The sequence below is a fragment of the Eucyclogobius newberryi genome, unplaced genomic scaffold (genome assembly GCF_026437365.1).
Source record: "Eucyclogobius newberryi isolate DKJ021-1_F unplaced genomic scaffold, fEucNew1.0.hap1 SCAF_13, whole genome shotgun sequence".
NCBI classification, from domain to species: domain Eukaryota; kingdom Metazoa; phylum Chordata; class Actinopteri; order Gobiiformes; family Gobiidae; genus Eucyclogobius; species Eucyclogobius newberryi.
Genome location: NW_027315757.1, coordinates 21206314 through 21228334, shown reverse-complemented (window position 1 = coordinate 21228334; position 22021 = coordinate 21206314). Strand labels below are relative to the sequence as shown.

The following is a 22021-nucleotide window of genomic DNA, read 5'->3' as shown; positions in this document are numbered from 1 at the left end:
GCGCAGATACGGAGGAGCACTTTATCAGCGACGACTCGAAAATCCCTGCGCGACGTATCGAAACTTTTGACGACGTTTTTTGGACGTAAAAGTGTTTAAAAGTTGTCTTACCACAAGGGGCCGGCTCATCCTTTCGTTCCTGTCCATGGTCTGCTTGCCCCACTCGCCCGATCCACGGCGAACCGAGCGGCTAACTTGGACCCGGACTGTATTGTGTCGCCGTTTGTGTAGTTGTCCTGGCGGCGTTTGTGTCTATGTAAGAAGCCCCGGCGAGGCAAGTGAGAGAACAGGAGCGCCTATAACCTCCCCGAAAAACTCCCTATATCCTCCCACCCACCGCGTCCCACACCCACCCACACACACACACACAGGCCAGCGCGGGACGGGGGCAACGTGAACCCTGTCGAAAAGGTAGGCAGCGGGAGAGGGAGAGGGGGGCTCGGGTTGCAAGACTTGTGCTACATTTGCAAACTGGGGAAATATATTTAGCCTTGGCCAGGGCAAAGAGAGAGAGGGAGAGAGAGAGAGAGCGCCACAAGTAGGAGGCTTGGTATGTATCTGTCAGACATTCAAAGCCCCCCAGAGTGACGTGAGCAGGACGGGGCCCGAGAGGATAAGGGGCAGTGTCCGTGCGAGACCCGCCCAATCTACTGTTGGTGTTTACGGCAAAGAGACATTGGTCAGACTTAAAGTGCACGGGCTTCTCGCGTTTATGTGATTATTACTTTGTTTGGTGGGTTAGTTAGTGTTAGTGAATATTCTTCATAGTTTTACATAAGTCGAGTTGCAGATTGTAAAGTAAAAAATCAAAAATAAAAGGTGAAAATTGCAGGGAGTAGAGCTGAATCCCTCTGTGATGCCATCAATAAGCGACATTCCACCGTAAAACAGAGACGATATACACATTTTTATAGTTTATACAATCATTTAACAAAATAAAGCTGTTGTTTTAAATATCTAAGGCTGTACCTGACAATTATTTTAATAATTAAGGGTCTAGAGACTATTATCTTGATTAATCGATTGGTTGTTGAGAACATGAAACGCCCGTAAATATCAGATTAGAAAACACTAAATGTACATGTTTCCCGTGTCTTTTTGAAGTCATTCTTGTTTTGTACGAGTCTAATCTTGCGTTCATGTGATTTTCGGGAACAGCATTCAGGATTTTGATGTGACCACAGTGTTTAGTCCCATTCTATTCCTGATTTAGGATAATTTAGGTCTGATATAGTCGAGTTTAGATCATGATCAAGAAGTCAAATATTATCTTCGGTGGTTCTTGGAGTGACAAGTTTGAAACGCATTGGTCAAAACCTTCTTTGGAAAAGGTTCTGTGTCGTCTGTGGTTCAAGTCCCGAGCGTATCGTCCATGTCACTGAAAATGTCTTCAAAATTCCCCCAAATTTAGCTCTATTATAACTCTACTATAGCTCTATTATAACCAGTAACCTCAACATGCAGGCGTTATTTTTCCTACAAGATTTGTAAGAACTGTTTCCCACATCCAAAAAATCTAAACAAAATCCTTTCAATGTTTAGCAAATTCGACTTTTGAGAGATTTTCACCGTGTTATTGTTTGCCCTCATCATTTACTCACTCGACGCAGTGTTTTCGAGTGACACGTTATAATATTATTTGTCTTTCATCTGAGGCGTCGTTGATCTGAAAATTACACAAAATTACACTTCTTTAAAATGCATCCAGAATTAGACGCTGCTTAAAAAGTGCAAAACATGATATTGATTTCAAATATAATTTTCTCTATTTTAATGTGTGTAGCTAAACCAGAGAGTAATTGTATTGTATAAAGGCTGGCTGTGTGTTTTTAAGATGCATTAGTCTTAAAAATGATATTACATACTCAGATAAATGGCAGTTAATAAGGTGCTAAGTGAAGAAGGAAGTCTAATAATCATAATAGTATCTTAAAGTAGCAGTTTAAAGGAAATGTGTCTTAAAAATGTTGCTAAATGTGCTACTTTTTCATTGATAAGAACATAAAAGACGCACGCAAATGATAAAATGAGTGAAAATATGTCAAGTGTCACTGGGTTTGTTAGAGCAGCTGGTGTCACGTCCACTAGAGGGCGCCCTGTAGCAGACGGGAGGTGGGGGTTGTGCACTCATTATGAAGTATTCTCATGGTACAATTACAATCTTACAGTATTATTCGCATATATTACTTAAAGAAGCAGTATGTCACTTTTCTGGTGGAGGGCCAGGCACCTTGACTGTGGCACGGTATGGCAGTAAATGTATTCTATCTTGTTTTTATTACATTTTTATTGCTCAGAAAGGCATTGGATAAAGCGTTCTTACTGTGAGTGGGCTCGCCTCTCCACAGATCTGACCTGTAACTCGGCCTGGCGGCGTCACTTGCTTGTCTCCATCATAGATTAGCTCAGTGCAAGACAAGCAGGAATTTTAATTAAACAAATCTAAAAAGAATTGCTTCTCTGCATGCCATTGAAAAACAGAGATGTGAAATGATATTAATAAAACTGTATTAATTTCCATTCAGTTTCTTTTCAGTCCAGAATTCTCCAGCAGCAGGCGTCGCACGGCGCTGCGGAACACTGTGGATTTTGCCGACATGAAGATAGAAAATTGAACAATGAAACAGTTTTTGGTCAAAGAAAGACAAATTGATTAACCACAATTGACAGAAAGAAATAACCTCCCCCAAAAGAATAAACCTGGAGGACAACAGGTGGGAGGAAGAGAAACACTGAGAGAGAGAGAACTGTGGGGAGAGAAAGAGGAAGAGAGAGAGGAAGAGAAACACTGAGAGAAAGAGAACTGTGGGAAGAGAAAGAGGAAGAGAGAGAGGAAGAGAAACACAGAGAGAAAGAGAACTGTGGGAAGAGAAAGAGGAAGAGAGAGAGGAAGAGAAACACTGAGAGAAAGAGAACTGTGGGAAGAGAAAGAGGAAGAGAGAGAGGAAGAGAAACACAGAGAGAAAGATAACTGTGGGGAGAGAAAGAGGAAGAGAGAGAGGAAGAGAGAGGAAGAGAAACACTGAGAGAAAGAGAACTGTGGGGAGAGAAAGAGGAAGAGAGAGAGGAAGAGAGGAAGAGAAACACTCAGAGAAAGAGAACTGTGGGGAGAGAAAGAGGAAGAGAGAGAGGAAGAGAAACAATGGGAGAAAGAGAACTGTGGGGAGAGAAAGAGGAAGAGAGAGAGGAAGAGAGAGGAAGAGAAACAATGAGAGAAGGAGAACTGTGGGGAGAGAAAGTGGAAGAGAGAGAGGAAGAGAGAGGAAGAGAAACACTCAGAGAAAGAGAACTGTGGGGAGAGAAAGTGGAAGAGAGAGAGGAAGAGAAACACTGGGAGAAAGAGAACTGTGGGGAGAGAAAGAGGAAGAGAGAGAGGAAGAGAGAGGAAGAGAAACACTCAGAGAAAGAGAACTGTGGGGAGAGAAAGAGGAAGAGAGAGAGGAAGAGAGAGGAAGAGAAACACTCAGAGAAAGAGAACTGTGGGGAGAGAAAGAGGAAGAGAGAGAGGAAGAGAGAGGAAGAGAAACACTCAGAGAAAGAGAACTGTGGGGAGAGAAAGAGGAAGAGAAAGAGGAAGAAAGAGAGGAAGAGAAACACAGAGAGAGAGAACTGTGGGATGAGAAAGAGGAAGAGAGAGAGGAAGCGAGAGGAAGAGAAACACTGAGAGAGAGAACTGTGGGGAGAGAAAGTGGAAGAGAGAGAGGAAGAGAAACACTGAGAGAAAGAGAACTGTGGGGAGAGAAAGAGGAAGAGAGAGAGGAAGAGAGAGGAAGAGAAACACTCAGAGAAACACTCAGAGAAAGAGAACTGTGGGGAGAGAAAGAGGAAGAGAGAGAGGAAGAGAGAGGAAGAGAAACACTCAGAGAAAGAGAACTGTGGGGAGAGAAAGTGGAAGAGAGAGAGGAAGAGAAACACTGAGAGAAAGAGAGCGCTGTGGGGAGAGAAAGAGGAAGAAAGAGAGGAAGAGAAACACAGAGAGAGAGAACTGTGGGATGAGAAAGAGGAAGAGAGAGAGGAAGCGAGAGGAAGAGAAACACTGAGAGAGAGAATGTGGAGGGAGAGAGAGATAACAAGAGAGACAGGAAGAGAGAGAGAGGAGGGAGGAAGAGAGACACTGAGAGAGATAAAACTGTGGGGAGAGAAAGAGAGAGAGGGGGCATAAGAGAGAAGGAGGAGGGAGGGAAAGAAACAGAGAATGAAACAGAGAGGGACAGAAAGATAGATGAAGAGAGGAGGGAGGGAGAGGACAGAGAGAGAGAAATGCAGAAGGAGAGAGAGAGAAAAAAAGATAGAGGAAGAGAGAGAGACGAGTAAGAACAATAAAACAGCCGTTGGTCAATAAAAGACAAGTAGATTAACAACAATGGACAGGAAATAAGCAAATAACTGTCCCAGAGCGCCCCCTGTCCGGCATAGACCCTCCTGGACAAGAAATGAACTCCTCAAAAAAGATAAACCTGGAGGACATGAGGAGGGAGGAAGAGAAACACTGAGAGAGAGAGAGAGAACTGTGCGAAGAGAAAGAAGAGAGAGAGGAAGAGAGAGGACGAGAAACACTGAGAGAGAAATAGAGAGAGAGAGACAACAAGAGAGACAGGAATAGACAGAGAGGAGGGAAGAAGAGAAACAGAGCGAAAGAAATGTGGAGTAAAAGAAACGGAGAGAGAGAAATGTGGGGAGAAAGGAAGAGAGAGAAATAAAGAGAGAGAGAGAGAGGGAAAGAGAGCGAGAGAGAGAGAGAGGGAGAGAGAGTGAAACAGGGAGGGACAGAGGGACAAAGACAGAGGGAGAGAGAGAGGAGGGAGGCAGATATGGACAGAAAGATAGAGGAAGAGAGAGGAGGGAGGGAGAGGTTGGTCTCGGCGTTGGTCTCCTCTGAAGGCGGCGTTGGTCTCCTCTGAAGGCGACGTTGGTCTCCTCTGAAGGCGGCGTTGGTCTCCTCTGAAGGCGACGTTGGTCTCCTCTGAAGGCGGCGTTGGTCTCCTCTGAAGGCGACGTTGGTCTCCTCTGAAGGCGGCGTTGGTCTCCTCTGAAGGCGGCGTTGGTCTCCTCTGAAGGCGGCGTTGGTCTCCTCTGAAGGCGGCGTTGGTCTCCTCTGAAGGCGACGTTGGTCTCCTCTGAAGGCGGCGTTGGTCTCCTCTGAAGGCGACGTTGGTCTCCTCTGAAGGCGGCGTTGGTCTCCTCTGAAGGCGGCGTTGGTCTCCTCTGAAGGCGACGTTGGTCTCCTCTGAAGGCGGCGTTGGTCTCCTCTGAAGGCGGCGTTGGTCTCCTCTGAAGGCGGCGTTGGTCTCCTCTGAAGGCGGCGTTGGTCTCCTCTGAAGGCGGCGGTCGTCTCCTCTGAAGGCGGCGTTGGTCTCCTCTGAAGGCGGCGTTGGTCTCCTCTGAAGGCGGCGTTGGTCTCCTCTGAAGGCGACGTTGGTCTCCTCTGAAGGCGGCGGTCGTCTCCTCTGAAGGCGGCGTTGGTCTCCTCTGAAGGCGGCGTTGGTCTCCTCTGAAGGCGGCGTTGGTCTCCTCTGAAGGCGGCGTTGGTCTCCTCTGAAGGCGGCGGTCGTCTCCTCTGAAGGCGGCGTTGGTCTCCTCTGAAGGCGACGTTGGTCTCCTCTGAAGGCGGCGGTCGTCTCCTCTGAAGGCGGCGTTGGTCTCCTCTGAAGGCGGCGTTGGTCTCCTCTGAAGGCGGCGTTGGCGTTGGTCTCCTCTGAAGGCGGCGTTGGTCTCCTCTGAAGGCGGCGGTCGTCTCCTCTGAAGGCGACGTTGGTCTCCTCTGAAGGCGACGTTGGTCTCCTCTGAAGGCGGCAGTCGTCTCCTCTGAAGGACACCGAGCGGGTCCTTCACGCTCTGAACTGGGACACAGCTGCCACTTCACGGGGAATTATCGGACGAAGCGCAAGATCGACCTCAATCTCGTGACGGAAAATGTGTTTCTTGCCGCCGATTGACCCATTTTGTCCCCCTGTGATTTGATGTACAGTGTCTTGACCTTTCCCAAAAAAATACAATAATGAAAACATAATCTCTAAATAATCTGTAAACAACTGTATTTGCTCAAGCTACACAATGTACTCGATATAATGGTTTTGTTCCTCATATTGATCTATGATGATGTTTGATTGGATGTAATAGTTTCTTAAAGCAAATAAATGCGAGTTTTAATGAGAGAAGGTATTTTATAAACAACAACAACTACTACTACTACTACTACTACTTCTACTACAACTACTACCACTACTACCACTACTACCACTACTACTACTACTACTACTACTTCGACTACAACTACTACTACTTCGACTACAACTACTACTACTCCTACTACAACTACTACTACTACCACTACTACCACTACTACCACTACTACTACTTCTACTACAACTACTACTACTTCTACTACAACTACTACTACTACCACTACCTACTACTACTACTACTTCTACTACAACTACTACTACTTCTACTACAACTACTACTACTACCACTACTACCACTACTACCACTACTACCACTACTACTACTACTACTTCTACTACAACCACTACTACTTCGACTACAACTACTACTACTTCTACTACAACTACTACTACTACCACTACTAACACTACTACCACTACTACTACTACAACTTCTACTACAACTACTACTACTTCTTCTACAACTACTACTACTTCTACTACAACTACTACTACTACTACCACTACTACAACTACTACCACTACTACTACTACTACTACTACTACTACTACTACTACTACTACTACTACTACTACTTCTACTACAACTACTACTACTACCACTACTACCACTACCACTACTACTACTACTACTACTACTTCGACTACAACTACTACTACTTCGACTACAACTACTACTACTTCTACTACAACTACTACTACTACCGCTACTACCACTACTACCACTACTACAACTACTACTACTTCTACTACAACTACTACTACTTCTACTACAACTACTACTACTACCACTACTACCACTACTACCACTACTACAACTACTACTACTTCTACTACAACTACTACTACTTCTACTACAACCACTACTACTTCGACTACAACTACTACTACTTCTACTACAACTACTACTACTACCACAACTACCACTACTACCACTACTACTACTACTACTTCTACTACTACTACTACTACTACTTCGACTACAACTACTACTACTTCGACTACAACTACTACTACTCCTACTACAACTACTACTACTACCACTACTACCACTACTACCACTACTACTACTTCGACTACAACTACTACTACTTCTACTACAACTACTACTACTACCACTACTACCACTACTACCACTACTACAACTACTACTACTTCTACTACAACTACTACTACTTCTACTACTACTACCACTACTACTACTACTACTACTACTACTACTACTACTACTACTACTACTACTACTACTACTACTACTACTACTTCTACTACAACTACTACTACTACCACTACTACCACTACCACTACTACTACTACTACTACTACTTCGACTACAACTACTACTACTTCGACTACAACTACTACTACTTCTACTACAACTACTACTACTACCACTACTACCACTACTACAACTACTACTACTTCTACTACAACTACTACTACTTCTACTACAACTACTACTACTACCACTACTACCACTACTACCACTACTACAACCACTACTACTTCGACTACAACTACTACTACTTCAACTACTACTACTTCTACTACAACTACTACTACTAGTACTGAATCTATTGCCATTATCACTGCAACAAAAATGTGCTTTTGCTGTAAACATGTGGATTGAAAAATGCAAATAAAAACGCTTGAAATGCTCATATCTCGATACACGTCACAGCCCTAAACGTATATTATTTATATACACGAGCCTGAATCCCAGACTTCAAACATTTATTAAAGGAAAAGTGTTATTTCTAAGTGATACATCTGCTGCGAGATCGAGCCAACTCTGCCTGAAGAGTGGGCCCAGCTCGACTCAGACGGTCCCTCTTCTGCCTGAAGAGTGGGCCCAGCTCGCCTCCGTCGGTCCCTCATCTGCCTGAAGAGTGGGTCCAGCTCGACTCAGACGGTCCCTCTTCTGCCTGAAGAGTGGGCCCAGCTCGCCTCCGTCGGTCCCTCATCTGCCTGAAGAGTGGGTCCAGCTCGACTCAGACGGTCCCTCATCTGCCTGAAGAGTGGGTCCAGCTCGCCTCCGACGGTCCCTCATCTGCCTGAAGAGTGGGTCCAGCTCGACTCAGACGGTCCCTCATCTGCCTGAAGAGTGGGTCCAGCTCGCCTCAGACGGTCCCTCTTCTGCCTGAAGAGTGGGTCCAGTTCGCCTCAGTCGGTCCCTCATCTGAAGAGTGGGTCCAGTTCGCCTCAGTCGGTCCCTCATCTGCTTGAAGAGTGGGTCCAGTTCGACTCAGTCCGTCCCTCATCTGCCTGAAGAGTGGGTCCAGCGCCAGTCTCCCTCGTGTCCGTCTGTCCGTCTGTGAGAGTCGGATCTCTCCTTCACTGGAACTCCTCCAGGTTTCTACGCTTTTTTCCCAAAGAGGTTTTTTTTGTAGTTTTTCCTGGCCGAGAAGGAGAGTCTAAGGACAGAGGACCCTGGGACATCGTCCCTCGCCACCACAGACATTGTCTGACTTCATCGCCACCACAGACATTGTTGATTCATTTCTCCCTGTGGCCCTCAGAGGCAACTGTTGTTGTGATTTTGGGCCTTACAAAAATAAATTGATTTGATGATGATTTGATGATGACTAAACTGCACTAGAAATTCCAGCATTTAGATCAACAAAATCATTTTCTGAAGGCTTTACATGTAACTCTTCTTCTCTACGTTTTATCAATGACATGGATAATGCTCTTAACTGTCTTATCGTTCATATCTTCCAAACCATTTATCTTTCTTTCGAAATCAGCACATTTTATTTCCCTTTTATTTGTGCACAAGTGGTAAGAATCTAATGGATGGAGCGGCTCCAGAGGCAATGTCGCTGCACATCAGGGGGAGACATATTGTGTCAGACGGACGCCGCGTTTATACTCCTGTTTCGAGCTGTCCGCTTATCACACCTTCATCCAGAGAGGAAAAGAGAGAGAGGAAGAGAGGGGAAGAGAGAGGACGAGAGAGAGGAAGAGAGAGAGGAAGAGAGGGGATGAGAGAGAGGAAGAGAGAGGACGGGAGAGAGGAAGAGAGAGGAAAGGAGAGAGAGAGGAAGAGAGGGACAGCAGAGAGAGAGGACAGGAGAGAGAGGAAGAGAGAGAGGACGAGAGAGAGAGGAAGCGAGAGGCTAGAGAGAAAGAGGAAGAGAGAGAGCACGAGAGAGAGGACGAGAGAGGACGAGAGAGAGAGGAAGAGAGAGGATAGAGAGAGAGGACGAGAGAGAGGAAGAGAGAGGATAGAGGGAGGAAAGAGAGAGAGGAAGAGAGAGGACGAGAGAGAGGAAGAGAGAGGCTAGAGAGAGAGAGGAAGAGAGAGGCTAGAGAGAGAGAGAGGAAGAGAGAGGCTAGAGAGAGACAGGAAGAGAGAGAGGACGAGAGAGAGAGGAAGAGAGAGGATAGAGAGAGAGGAAGAGAGAGAGGATGAGAGAGGAAAAGAAGATGAGAGAAAGGACGAGAGAAAGGACGAGAGAGGAAGAGAGAGAGGGAGAGAGAGGAAGAGAGGACAAGAGAGAGGATGAGAGAGAGGAAGAGAGAGAGGACGAGAGAGAGGAAGAGAGAGGGAGAGAGAGGACGAGAGAGAGGGAGAGAGGGAGGGAGAGAGAGGAAGAGAGGACGAGAGACAACGAAAGAAAGGAAGGGAGAGAGGAAGAGAGAGAGGGAGAGGACAAGAGAGAGGAAGAGACAGAGGGAGAGAGAGGAAGAGAGGACGAGAGAGAGGAAGAGAGAGGTAGAGAGAGGAAGAGAGAGAGGGAGAGAGGAAGAGAGGACGAGAGAGAGGACGAGAAAGAGGAAGAGAGAGAGGGAGGAAGAGAGGGAGAGAGAGCGGAAGAGAGAGGACGAGAGAGAGGAAGAGAGGGAGAGAGAGCGGAAGAGAGAGGACGAGAGAAAGGAAGAGAGAGGAAGAGAGAGGAAGAGAGGAGGGAGGAAAAGAAACACTGAGAGAGAGAAATGTGATACAAAAACATGAGAGAGAAGGATAGAAAGAGAGCGAGAAAGAGAGAAAGCTACAGAATAAGAGAGAAGGATGGATCAAGAGAGGAAGAGAGAGATGAAAAGAGAAAGGGAGAGGGCGAAGGAAAGAGAGGGGAAAAGACATAGAGACGGAGAGACGGAGAGAATGATGGAGAACAAGAAGAGGGATGAAAAGCGAGGCCTTCGAAAAAGTGTGCATTTTTCTGCCGAACTCAAAACCCACATCTTGGAAGAGGCGTAGGCAGCGCCCACTCGCCGCCGCCGCCGCCACCGCCGCACGCTCGAATCGGAGGGGCCTCTCTTCTTTCCCTTTTCGCCTTCCCACGTGGCGCTGGCTGGCGTGTGTGCGTGCGTGCCCGTGTGCGCGCGTCCGCCGACATCCACTGGCCCGGTTGCCTGGGAAACCGGGGCGAGCGGTGTGCCCAGCCAAAGCTCCGCCGTGAGCTCGGTTTGGTGTGTGGGTGTGTGTGAGACGTGGCCTATACAGCGCGAGCAACAGGGATGTGAAAGGGAAGAAGAAGAAGAAAAAAAAAAATAGATGATGACAATAATAAATAGGCCGCGGCGCGTAAACGTATAGAAATGGGAAGTGCGCGTGAGTCATTTTCCGCACTGGAAGTCAGAGGCCGCGCGGAGAGAATCGGCGTGAGCGTTATGCTAGCCGTTTGGACTGGTAGGCGTGCCGGCAAAATCGCTACGGCTTTACGAGACGGACGTATCTGTCTTAATAAGTATCTCGCCGTTTTAAGTACCGTATTTTCCGGACTATAAGTTGCAAGTTTTTTCATAGTTTTGGCCGGGATGTGACTTATACTTATATTCGTACTTATATACTTATACTCCGGAGCGACTTATATGTGATATTATTTGTTATTTTCACACTTGCAACCACATTTCATACTCCAGTGCAACTTATATATGTTTTTTTCTTCTCTATTATGCATTTTTTGGTTGGTGTGACTTATACTCCGGTGCGACTTATAGTCTGGAAAATACGGTAATGAGTTTCCTGCAGCGTCGAAGACAAACTTAACTTACACTCTGTGTTTTTTTCTTTTTTTATTTACCGGTGTTTAACTAGGGCTGCAGCTAACGACCGCTTCGCTAACCGATTAGTCTAGTGATTATTCTTTCGGTTAAAATGGCCGCACGCCTCAGATTTTCAGCTGACGCTGCTTGAGGTCGAGCATGCTACGGAATTTTTTTTTTTTCTAAGTCGGAAAACGCCAAACGCGCACGTGTCCGGTGTCGTTTTGATGCTATTACCGCTTAGTACGAGTCGTCTTCTCTTGCGCGTGGCACGTTTTGGGGTCTTGTTCATAGTCCCGATAACGATTAACCGATTACTAGATAAGTTGACTGTTTTTGCCAAATGTAACTTTATTTTGTCTTTCCAGAAAGTCCAATAGTGTAAAGCCGGTCACAAACCTGAGAAACAGTCACATGTCAGACCACGGGAAGGAAAGATGAAAATGAAAGATTCCACTGTTGTTTTGTCAGTCTCAATTATCGTTAATAATCGTTAAATCATGATGTTTTTTCTCACTATAATCGTAAAACACCAACATTTGATAGTGTGACGTCCCTAGTGGGAGTCATTACATTTCTCTCCTTAAATAAGATGCCTTTGGGTCCGTTTGTTGAGGAAAGTGTCCTGAATCGCCAACAATCAACGAGAAAATATACAACAAAAATATACTGCTAGCTGAAAAACGCAAAGAAATGCATTTTATCAGTTGCGCTGGCCGTAATTCTGCCAGGTCGAGACGATAAGGAGCATATAAATAAGATAATGTACCGTATTTTCCAGAGTATAAGTCGCACCAGCTTTTTGGGGTGAAATTTATTTGATAAAATCCAAGACCAAGAACCGACATTTCATCTTGAAATACAATTTAAAATAATAACAGATTAGAGAACATGGTGAATAGCTGTACGTATGCTAACGCTAACACCTTCAGCTACATGACGCACAGACAGAACTGTGGTAAGTGTCTGGTATGTTAATGTAACATATTAACAGTTATTCAGATAACTATAGCATAAAGAACATGCTAACAAGTTTACCAAAGCATCAGTTTTACCCCAAATCACTAAATCCATTGAATTCTTCTTCCTCTGTGTCACTTCTAAACAACTCCACAAACTCCAGAGGTAGAGGAAGAGCAGATTCTTCTTCTGCGTCGCTTAGAGCCTAGAGCGTCCTCTTGTGGTAGTCAGTGTGAAAATAATGCACAAAATGTTATAAATGTGTTAATAATATCACATATTAGTCGCACTCCGGCCAAACTATGATAAAAAGGTGCAATTTATAGTTGGAAATACGATAGGTGCATAAAATCTACAACATCTTCAAGGACAAAAAAGTGACACGGTGCCCCTTTAAATGGCCCGATGCTTCAGCACTGGAAAACTACCTGACTCAATTCGACCAGACAAAATGTCGAGTTATGGAAAAGATGAAACGTTTTATGGCGGTTTACATCGACTGATCCAATCTAAAGCCAAGGCCAAAGCGGCGGCTGATCCTTGCAGCTCTAACCTTTGCAAACCACAGGAGGCCGCGGCGCCCCACGTACATCCACCGGATTTTTTTTCTTTCCGTCTCTTTTGCTCTGTAAAGTCGCCGCGCTGTAGAGAGGAAAGGCCACCATGCGAGGGGCAAATCATTTCCTCTCGCAAATCAAGAGGTCGGACGGAAAAAAGGGTTAGGACACTTTTTGACCGCTTGGCTTTGGAAATGTCAGAGCAGAAAAGCAGTGTTACCTTTAGATCAGGCAAATCAAAGACGAGCATTTCAGCCTGGATATGGTTGGACCTGGGAGTTACGACAACGTGGATCCCCGTCTTTAACCTTATAGTCATTCAAAACAAATATGAATGTCTGTCGATGTTCATTTCCTCAAAATAGATAATGCATACTTTTTTATTCAGTGGCATTTGACACGACAATAGACTGATTTATTCCTCCAAAATCTGCACTTTACTGACTCTAAACCGCACCGTTAAAAAGCCGAGCATCATCCATGAAAAGAAATTACAAAAACAGCCCCAATATTGCTCTATTTGTATTCTCTGAGTTTGTCTATTTACTACTTACGTTACTACTTTATTTTACTGTTTGGACCCGTAAAACTTTGTTCCTTGGAATGTTGTCATTGTCTAAACATGCAAACATGCTTTTTTGTCAGCACATGTCCAGGAAAAACACCTACTTTTACGCCATAACACTTTTATATGAGTAACGTCGCTGTCAAAGCAGTACAAATACTTCATCTGCAAGAATTTTTTTTTATAACATTTTAGCCCGAGGCAGAACAATCTGTGCTTTTGTCAGTCACGGTCAGTGCGAACGTCCGAAATGATCTGCAAAAACACAGATCTGTGGGTTTTAAACTAAACATGGGGGTATCGCTCAGTCACTGCGTTTTTGTGCTCATATTATACGATGGATAAACCTCTACTCTGGTGCACATCCCGCCTCCTCCAGCCTCCTCCAGCCTCCTCCAGCCTCCTCCCGCCTCCTCCAGCCTCCTTCCCGTCTCCTCCCGCCTCCTCCCGCCTCCTCCAGCCTCCTCCCGCCTCCTCCAGCCTCCTTCCCGTCTCCTCCCGCCTCCTCCAGCCTCCTCCAGCCTCCTTCCCGTCTCCTCCCACCTCCTCCAGCCTCCTCCAGCCTCCTCCAGCCTCTTCCCGCCTCTTCCCGTCTCCTCCCGCCTCCTCCCGCCTCCTCCCCCCTCTTCCCGCCTCTTCCAGCGTCCTCCCGCCTCCTCCCACCTCCTCCCACCCCTTCCCAGCCTCCTCCAGCCTCCTCCCGCCTCCAGCCTCTTCCCAGCCTCCTCCCACCTCCTCCTGCCTCTTCCCAGCCTCCTCCCGCCTCCTCCCGCCTCCTCCAGCCTCCTCCCGCCTCCTCCGCTTCCTCCAACGTCCTCCCACCTCCTCCTGCCTCCTCCCGCCTCCTCCAGCCTCCTCCCGCCTCCTCCCAGCCTCCTCCCAGCCTCCTCCAGCCTCCTCCCAGCCTCCTCCAGCCTCCTCTCGCCTCCTCCAGCCTCTTCCCAGCCTCCTCCCGCCTCCTCCAGCCTCCTCCCGCCTCCTCCCAGCCTCCACCAGCCTCCTCCAGCCTCTTCCCGCCTCCTCCAGCCTCTTCCCAGCCTCCTCCCGCCTCCTCCAGCCTCCTCAAGCCTCCTCCCGCATAAAGACTACAACGTGGAATCAACTTCTTCTCTCTCCTAGTCACTACTAGGCCGAAAAGAAGACGGCCAAGTTCAACCAGAAATTAGCAAAATTTGAGCTGGTTTGAATCGGTTGACTCTCCCGCTTGTTCCGTGAACTTGGGCGGAACTGGTCCGGCCGTTTTGGGAGGAGAAGGACGAATTGAGAATGTTTTTTTTTTAGCGCAGTATGATTTCTCATGTCTCGCATGTAAATGTTGTGACTGGCAGAGCGTTTCCCGTTCAATATTTGTCGATTAAATCAAATTAAATTGTGACACTTTTCACACTTTTGACAACCCACTCCCTCTATTAATATGCATTTAACATGTTTGCACACAGGTATACTACAAGGTTTTATGTTTTTATCCAGACAAATACGGGATATTTAGTTGTTTGTGGAGGAAATTACTCAAAATAATTACTTCAAATTTTGATTAGAATTTTGCAATCCTAATATGAAGATAAGAACTGTGACAAGGGGTGTCAAGATTATTTGGTTAATCGATAATCGGGAATATTCAGGTGACCAAAAGGAACAAAATATAATAATCGTGACAATTTTAGAAGCAAAATTATGTATTTTTTGTTCAATATACGGCCCAAAAATAGACCTAAATGTAAAGAAAATATTTTGATCTGGCTGTTTTTGTCACATTGAATTTTATTTAGTCTTTCAGAAAGTTACATTTCGTGGAACCGGTCCCAAACTTGAGGAGCAGTAGACAACAAAATTAAAGATTTCACTGTTGTTTAGTCCCAGACCCAATAATCGTGAATAATCGTTAAATCGTGGTGTTTTTTCTCACCATAATCGTAACAATAGCATTTGATATCGTTACATTCCTTATTGTGACATCGAAGAAAACCAGATGCTTTGCCAGACCGGTTCAGCGCCAACAAGACCCATCGCAACGTCAATCACAAATGTATAATATGTATAAAGTGTATTGAAAAACGTATCATTGCACCTGTTGCTCTGGAGATGTGCACAATTATAAAATGATCTGGAGCTCCCGATGATCGCGATTACAAGTCCTTAAATCCTTCAATCGGCTTTAAGCAGACAGCCAAAGTCATCTGCTCGTCAGAACCTTTCAAGAGCGTGTGAGTCTGAGTCTGAGTTAAACAGAAAACAAGATGACTCTCCAAAAGAGCATATTGTCACAGAGATGAGATCATCACTCAGCCCAAGCAGAAATTATTATCCGCGAGCTCTTTGGACCGTGACTGTCAAAATAAGAAAACATTTCAAAAGGATGGAAGAGGGCTGATAATACAAAAAAAAAAAAAAAGAGTAATTTCTCAAACAGTTTAAGGTGACATTTCTGCACTTTTGGGTTTAATTTGACAGTCCGTTCCCATTTTGCGCCTCGACTAAGACATTTACAGGCGTTTTTTTTGCACATTTTGGACAAACGGCTGCGACATTGTCTGAATACGACATCGGGATCATAAATACAAGTGTAAAAAGACACACGTTTCTGTCGTAATAATTCCCCCGGAACTTCCTTGTCCCCGTAACACATTTCCACAGAGAGCAGTCGTGTGCGGCCCCGGGGGGAAAGTGTTATTATTGTGGTGCTATCGGAGCCATTTGGACGTGTGAGAGACGGAGCGCCGCGTGGGCCGAGGTGAGGACAAACACGCCGGCCGCCGCTGCTGGAAAACACGGGGCCGAACGCAGACCGGGCTCTCAAAATGTCAAGAACTGTAGTTAAAAGCGAAACTGACTTAAGCTCGTTGTGGCGTTGACTTATTCATTTTTCATTGTTTTACTGTATTTTCCGGACTATAAGTTGCACCTTTTTTCATTCTTTTGGCCGGGGTACGACTTATACTTATATTTATACTTATATACTTATACTCCAGAGAGACTTATATGGGATACTATTTGTTATTTTCACACTTGCAACCGCATTTCATACTCCAGTGCAACTTATATATGTTTTATTATGCATTTTTGGCTGGTGCGACTTATAGTCCGAAAAATACGGTATGTTGCACCGAATCACCAAGACAAGTTCCTATGTTTGTGAATTATGTTTATTGTCAATGGCAATAAACCCTTTCTGATTCTGATTCTGATTCAGAACGGAAATTGAAAAACAAGGCTGTAACGGATCGAAATATTGTCTTTGCACATGACTAAAATAAACAGTTATATTTTATCCAGTGTCAAAATAGTGACAGTTTAGCTCAAAATCTTAAAAATCTGCCAATTGGTTAAGAAAACGTTGAATAATTCCTCATACTCACTATTTTGAAATGTAGATAATATTGGGAATGTTGTTTTGAAGATCAACTTTATCGTTTATAGCATGCAGGCATGTGCAAACTACGGCCCGGGGGCCAAATGCGACCCTCAGACTAAGGCTAAGTTGGTCCAAACAACAAAAGTAGTACTTTTTACTGTAAAATTGGAAAAATTCAAGCATTTTGATGTTATAACAACCTATTAATAATGTTCCAAGTATTTTTAAAAGGTGTTAAACCAAGGTGCCAAAACGGTTCCATGGTGAGTGTACGTGCACCTTTAACAGGGCAAAAAGAGTGTCAGTCATGACAACGAGCCCGTGCCAACCTCTGCTCACAATAGTCATAACAATACCAAATGCTATTGTAAAGTCAACACGCAGTGACGTACCTCTGACCGGCCTTGAATGCAAACAGGATCTGCTGATGCTACAATCAACAGCCATGGGGGTATAGCTCAGTGGTAGAGCATTTGACTGCAGATCAAGAGGTCTCTGGTTCAAATCCGGATGCCCCCTAAATACCATTTTAATTGTTTTTCAGGATGAGGTTGGACGCTGCGTTCGATCAGCTGTTGAGTTTGGAGCCAACTGAGAGTAAATTACACTATTTACACTTGTCCTGCACCAAGAACTAAGAAAATAGCTCTTTGAATGGGTTTATACTGTATGTGCGGCTCAACAGGGCATAATCCACAATACATAGATATAAATGATTATATATATAAATGATTGCAGGTAATAGGTGTGGAGGCGCATCAAAACATTGCCAAAAGCAGCATTTTGAAGGATTCACTTTCAAATTTGACAGAGCTGATTAAAAATGTCAATTAAAATAAGTTATGTTCTAAACTTTCAGATAAGGGTCAACAAGGGTGATATTTCTGCACTTTTGTGATTAATTTTACAGTCATTTCGCATGTGTTTGGTAATCAAACCTCAACTAAAGACAAAAAAAAGACAGAACAAATTGATTGACATACATGCAAAACTATTGAAGCGATTCAGAGAGAAACACAGCAAAATGACTCACATAATCTAGGTCAAATACATAAATTTAGACCAAAAAATCCAAGATTATATTCTGAATTGTTGTTGTTGTTGTTGTTGTTTTATGGCGGTTGGCATCCAAGTGTTGCATTACCGCCAGACTTTATTCCTCAGACTTTGTCGTAGTCGTTGTTGTTGTTGTTGTTTTATGGCGGTTGGCATCCGAGTGTTGCATTACCGCCAGACTTTAATCCTCAGACGTTTCGTAGTCCTCAGACTCTGTCGTAGTCCGTAAAAGTACTCCTCCCATTGCTTTGGCGTACAAAGCCCATGAGGTCATGATGTGTTTTTGTGACTAGAATAGTTGTTGTGTCAGAGACCAACCGGCTTTATTCCAGGGAGACTCTTCTTCACCTTCCTCGCCCTCTTTGACGTTCGGTTAGAAGTCCTTCTTCCATCACTTTGGCGTTTCTAGGCCCACGAAGTCCAAGCGCGTTAGAACATCCTCTTGCTCCTCATCCTCGGCTCAGTCTCCAACACCCCCCACCTCTATAAACGTTTACCCAGCCCTGTGCTACATAAGTAAGCAACCACAGCCTGACACAAACCCTGTGACTGGATCGCCAGAACGTTCCGCAGATTGAACTCCCGCCCATTATTCCGAAACCACAAGGCCAACCCGGTCCTTTCCCTATCATAAGCCTCACAGCAAATCAGCACATGCTCGACAGTCTCTGGCACCCGACAGTGACCACACAGACCGGTCGGATGTTTGCCTATCCTACTCAGTGACCAATTGAGTCCAGTATGGCCAATCCTCATGCGGGCGAAGGCCCTTTCCTCCCACGCGTTCCTGCCCATAGACCCGCAAGGACCCACACTACCCTGTATGTGATAGAGATGCCGTCCAGTAACACAGTGGCTCCAAAATTCCTGCCAAAGGCCGACCACATGACTCTTGATAACGGGCTTGATTTCAGACTTGCCCAACTCAACCGCTACATCAATTGATGGCCGCCGAAGGGAACGTTTAGCCAGTGCATCAGCCATTTCGTTACCATCCACCCCCACATGCGCAGGGACCCAAATGAAGGAAACCCTCACACCCTTCCTGGACAGGGAGAGCATCAGACAGAAGATGCCATTCAACACATCCTGTCTGCAATCCGATTTCCCAGATTTAATGCTTTGCAATGCAGAAAGGCTGTCAGAGGCCACCACAATGCCGCAGCACTGCAAAGCAGATTCCGCCCATTCCAACGCCAACCGTATCGCTATAAGTTCCGACGTGAAAACAGAAAGGCGATCTGTCAACCTCTTCTTGACCGCTAGCCCCAGGTCAGGCACAAAATAAGCGGCGCCAGTACGCCCACTCTCAGGATCCCTAGACCCGTCGGTATAAATAAACACATCACCTGAGTGCTTATCGATGATCGCTTGAACGGCAAACTGCGGTGCCCTCCCAGCGACTCCTCTAAGCTTGCCATGCAAGCTAACATCAACAGGAGCCGGGACAAACTTCCACGGAGCTATAGCAGACAAAGCCACCGACGGGCTCACACGCAGATCACCAACCCCCGCAAGCCGCGCCTTCGCATTTCCTACCTGGCTGAAAACCATACCGCCAGCCTCACTCTGCCCCCCATCAACCCTGAGAAAGTCCCTCACCGGGTGAGAGCTCGTATGACCTTGCACATTCACCCAGTAAGCTAACAGAAGTTCTAGCCTCCGGAGCCGTAACGGCAATTCCCCCAACTCAACCTGCAGCGCCGAGACAGGGGAGGTCCTAAAAGCCCTACAGCAGATGCGCAAGGCCTGGGCTTGCTCCACATCAAGCTTCTTTAAGTTAGTCTCAGCCGCAGACATGTAGGCTATACAGCCATAATCAATAGCCGCCCTCATGACGGCCCGATAAATACCCAGGAGCGACCTTCTGCTGGCCCCCCAGTCCTGGCCGGATAGACAACGAAGCAAGTTATTCACCCTTTTGCATTTACCACTGACCTCATCAATGTGCTGACGCCAACTAAGCCTCTCGTCAAAGGTGACCCCCAAGAACCTCACCTCCCTGACCTGTTCAAGCACCTGCCCATGCGGTCGAAGGGAGACGTCCCTATGCCCATTGAAGAAACAGATCACTTGAGACTTCCGTACGGACAGTTTAAACCCCCACTTCAGGGTCCACTGCTCCACCTGCTGTATTGCCCTTTGCAGTTTCGCCTCGTAAAACCGGAGATTCCTCCCTCTCACCCATAGAGCACCATCATCAGCATAAAGGCTCCTCCCAACAGACCCATCCACGTCGTCAAAGATGTCCTTAATCATGACATTGAACAAGATAGGGCTACACACACTCCCCTGCGGGATCCCATTCTCTACCTCATAGACCCCAGAGTAAGCAGCGCCCACTCTGGTTTGGATACGCCGGCCAGACAGAAAGCTCCGGACCCAGTTAAACAGTTTACCCTTCACACCACACTTCCGCAGCTTAATGAGGAGCCCATCCTTCCAAACCATATCGTACGCCTTCTCCACATCAAAGAGCACCGCAATAACCTTTTCTTTCTGAGCCCTGGCCAGCTGGATATCAGATTCCAAACACAACACGGAATCCATGGTGTTCCTGCCCCTACGGAAACCACTCTGGTGCGCAGGAAGCAAACCCCGACTCTCCAAGAAGTAATCCAACCGCTCGGTAACCATGCGCTCCATCGTTTTCCCGAGCTGCGACGTCAAGGCAATCGGCCTATAACTTGAAGGGTCAGACGCTGGCCTACCCGGCTTCAGAACCGGCACCACCGTAGACTGTTTCCACGCAGATGGAACACAACCTGAATCCCAAACACGGTTGAAAAGACCCAGGACTAGCCCAAGCGTGTCATCAGTCAAATGAGAGAGCATGTCATAGCACACCTCATCTCTACCCGGGGCCGTCTGTTTCGCCTTAGAAAGTGCTCTCCTTAGCTCAAACAAACTAAACGGAAGGTCAAGGTCATCTTGAGTCGAAGGCTGCCCAATCAGCTCAGAATTCTGGGCCAAAGTACTCTCCCTGTAGTGCCTTTCCGCAGGTGAGAGATTGTCAGAGCTGTGCACCGACACAAAGGTGCTGGCCAACAGTTCAGCTTTGTCAACGTCGCTGACTGCTTCAACACCATTCAGTATTAGGACCGGGGTCCCATGACGGCGCTCAACCCCATGCATCCGCTTAATCATCCCCCAAACATCCCCGAGACGCGTTTCTCTCCCAATTTTGGAACAATACCGCCTCCAATAGGCACTCTTGGCCGTTCTCACAGTTTTCCGCACAACAGCGCGGGCCCTCTTGTAGTCAATGAGGGCACCCTCAGTGTGGGCAACCCTTAGCCGGCGAAACGCCGCATTTCTCGCCCTAACAGCATGACCACATGCTTCAGTCCACCACGGCACCCGCTTCCTATGTCCACTACCACCACTCTTAGGAATCGTGCCTACCGCTGACTGCGTGATGAGCGAGACAATTGCACTATTGAGATCATCCACCTGAGTCAATCCTCCTTCCTGCAGAACCCTAGAACCATCATCAGCTTTCCTCAGGAAAGCCCCCCAGTTCGCCCTTGCCAACTGCCACCTCTGGATCCTCGTCCCCCTGACCACACAGCTCCCAAAGCCAATCACGGTGCGGACTAGATAGTGATCGCTACCAAAAGAAAGATTACCAAGAACCTCCCAACTACAAACACCAGCTAACTCCTTGGACACAAGTGTAAGATCTATTGCACTTTCCGCACCGGTCCCCATATCATAGCGGGTCCCACCCCCATCATTCAGACAAACCAACTCCCTTTGATTGATAAAACCCTCTACCACCTGCCCATACCTATCGGTACCACTACCGCCCCACAAAGCGCTATGCGCATTAAAATCCCCACACCACACGGCCTTTCCCCGAACATCCTTACCGATACTATGCAAGGACTCTAACGTTAACTCACCACACGGATTATAAAGGTTAACCACAGTAACAGCTTCACCACCCAGCCAGACCCTCACCGCCAGGGCCTCCGGCGCTTTACTCACACTGACAACAACGTAATTTAGGTCATCTCGGACAAACACAGCCACACCTCCGCCTCTACCCTGCTCCCTATCATTCCTAACACACACATACCCTTGTATCCCAAAACCCCACCTAGGTCGTAACCAAGTCTCCTGCACGCACATAACGTGAGGCTTGTTCAACAAGGTAGAGACAAAATGCTTAAATTCCTGGCCATTAGCACGAAGACTACGCGCATTCCATTGCAAGACAACCACCGCCATTATGAGCCCCCGGAACCTGACGGCGCATCGGGAGCCCCCCCACTCCCACTGCCAGAATGGGGCAGGGCGCCCTCCCGCAGCGCATCCTCTATCTCCGTCCACTCGGGGCCCCCAGCTCCAA

The 22021-nt window shown here is 46.5% G+C and overlaps 1 protein-coding gene and 1 non-coding gene across 3 annotated transcripts in view; one reads left to right on the top strand and one right to left on the bottom strand.

Moving 5' to 3' along the window:
• Window positions 1-22021, bottom strand: part of cacnb1 (calcium channel, voltage-dependent, beta 1 subunit) — a 104167-nt gene that overhangs the window by 64456 nt on the left and 17690 nt on the right. The gene's annotated exons all lie outside the window — the stretch shown is intronic.
• On the top strand, window positions 17059-17130 carry trnac-gca (transfer RNA cysteine (anticodon GCA)). The gene has a single exon. It is a non-coding gene; the product is annotated as a tRNA-Cys (tRNA).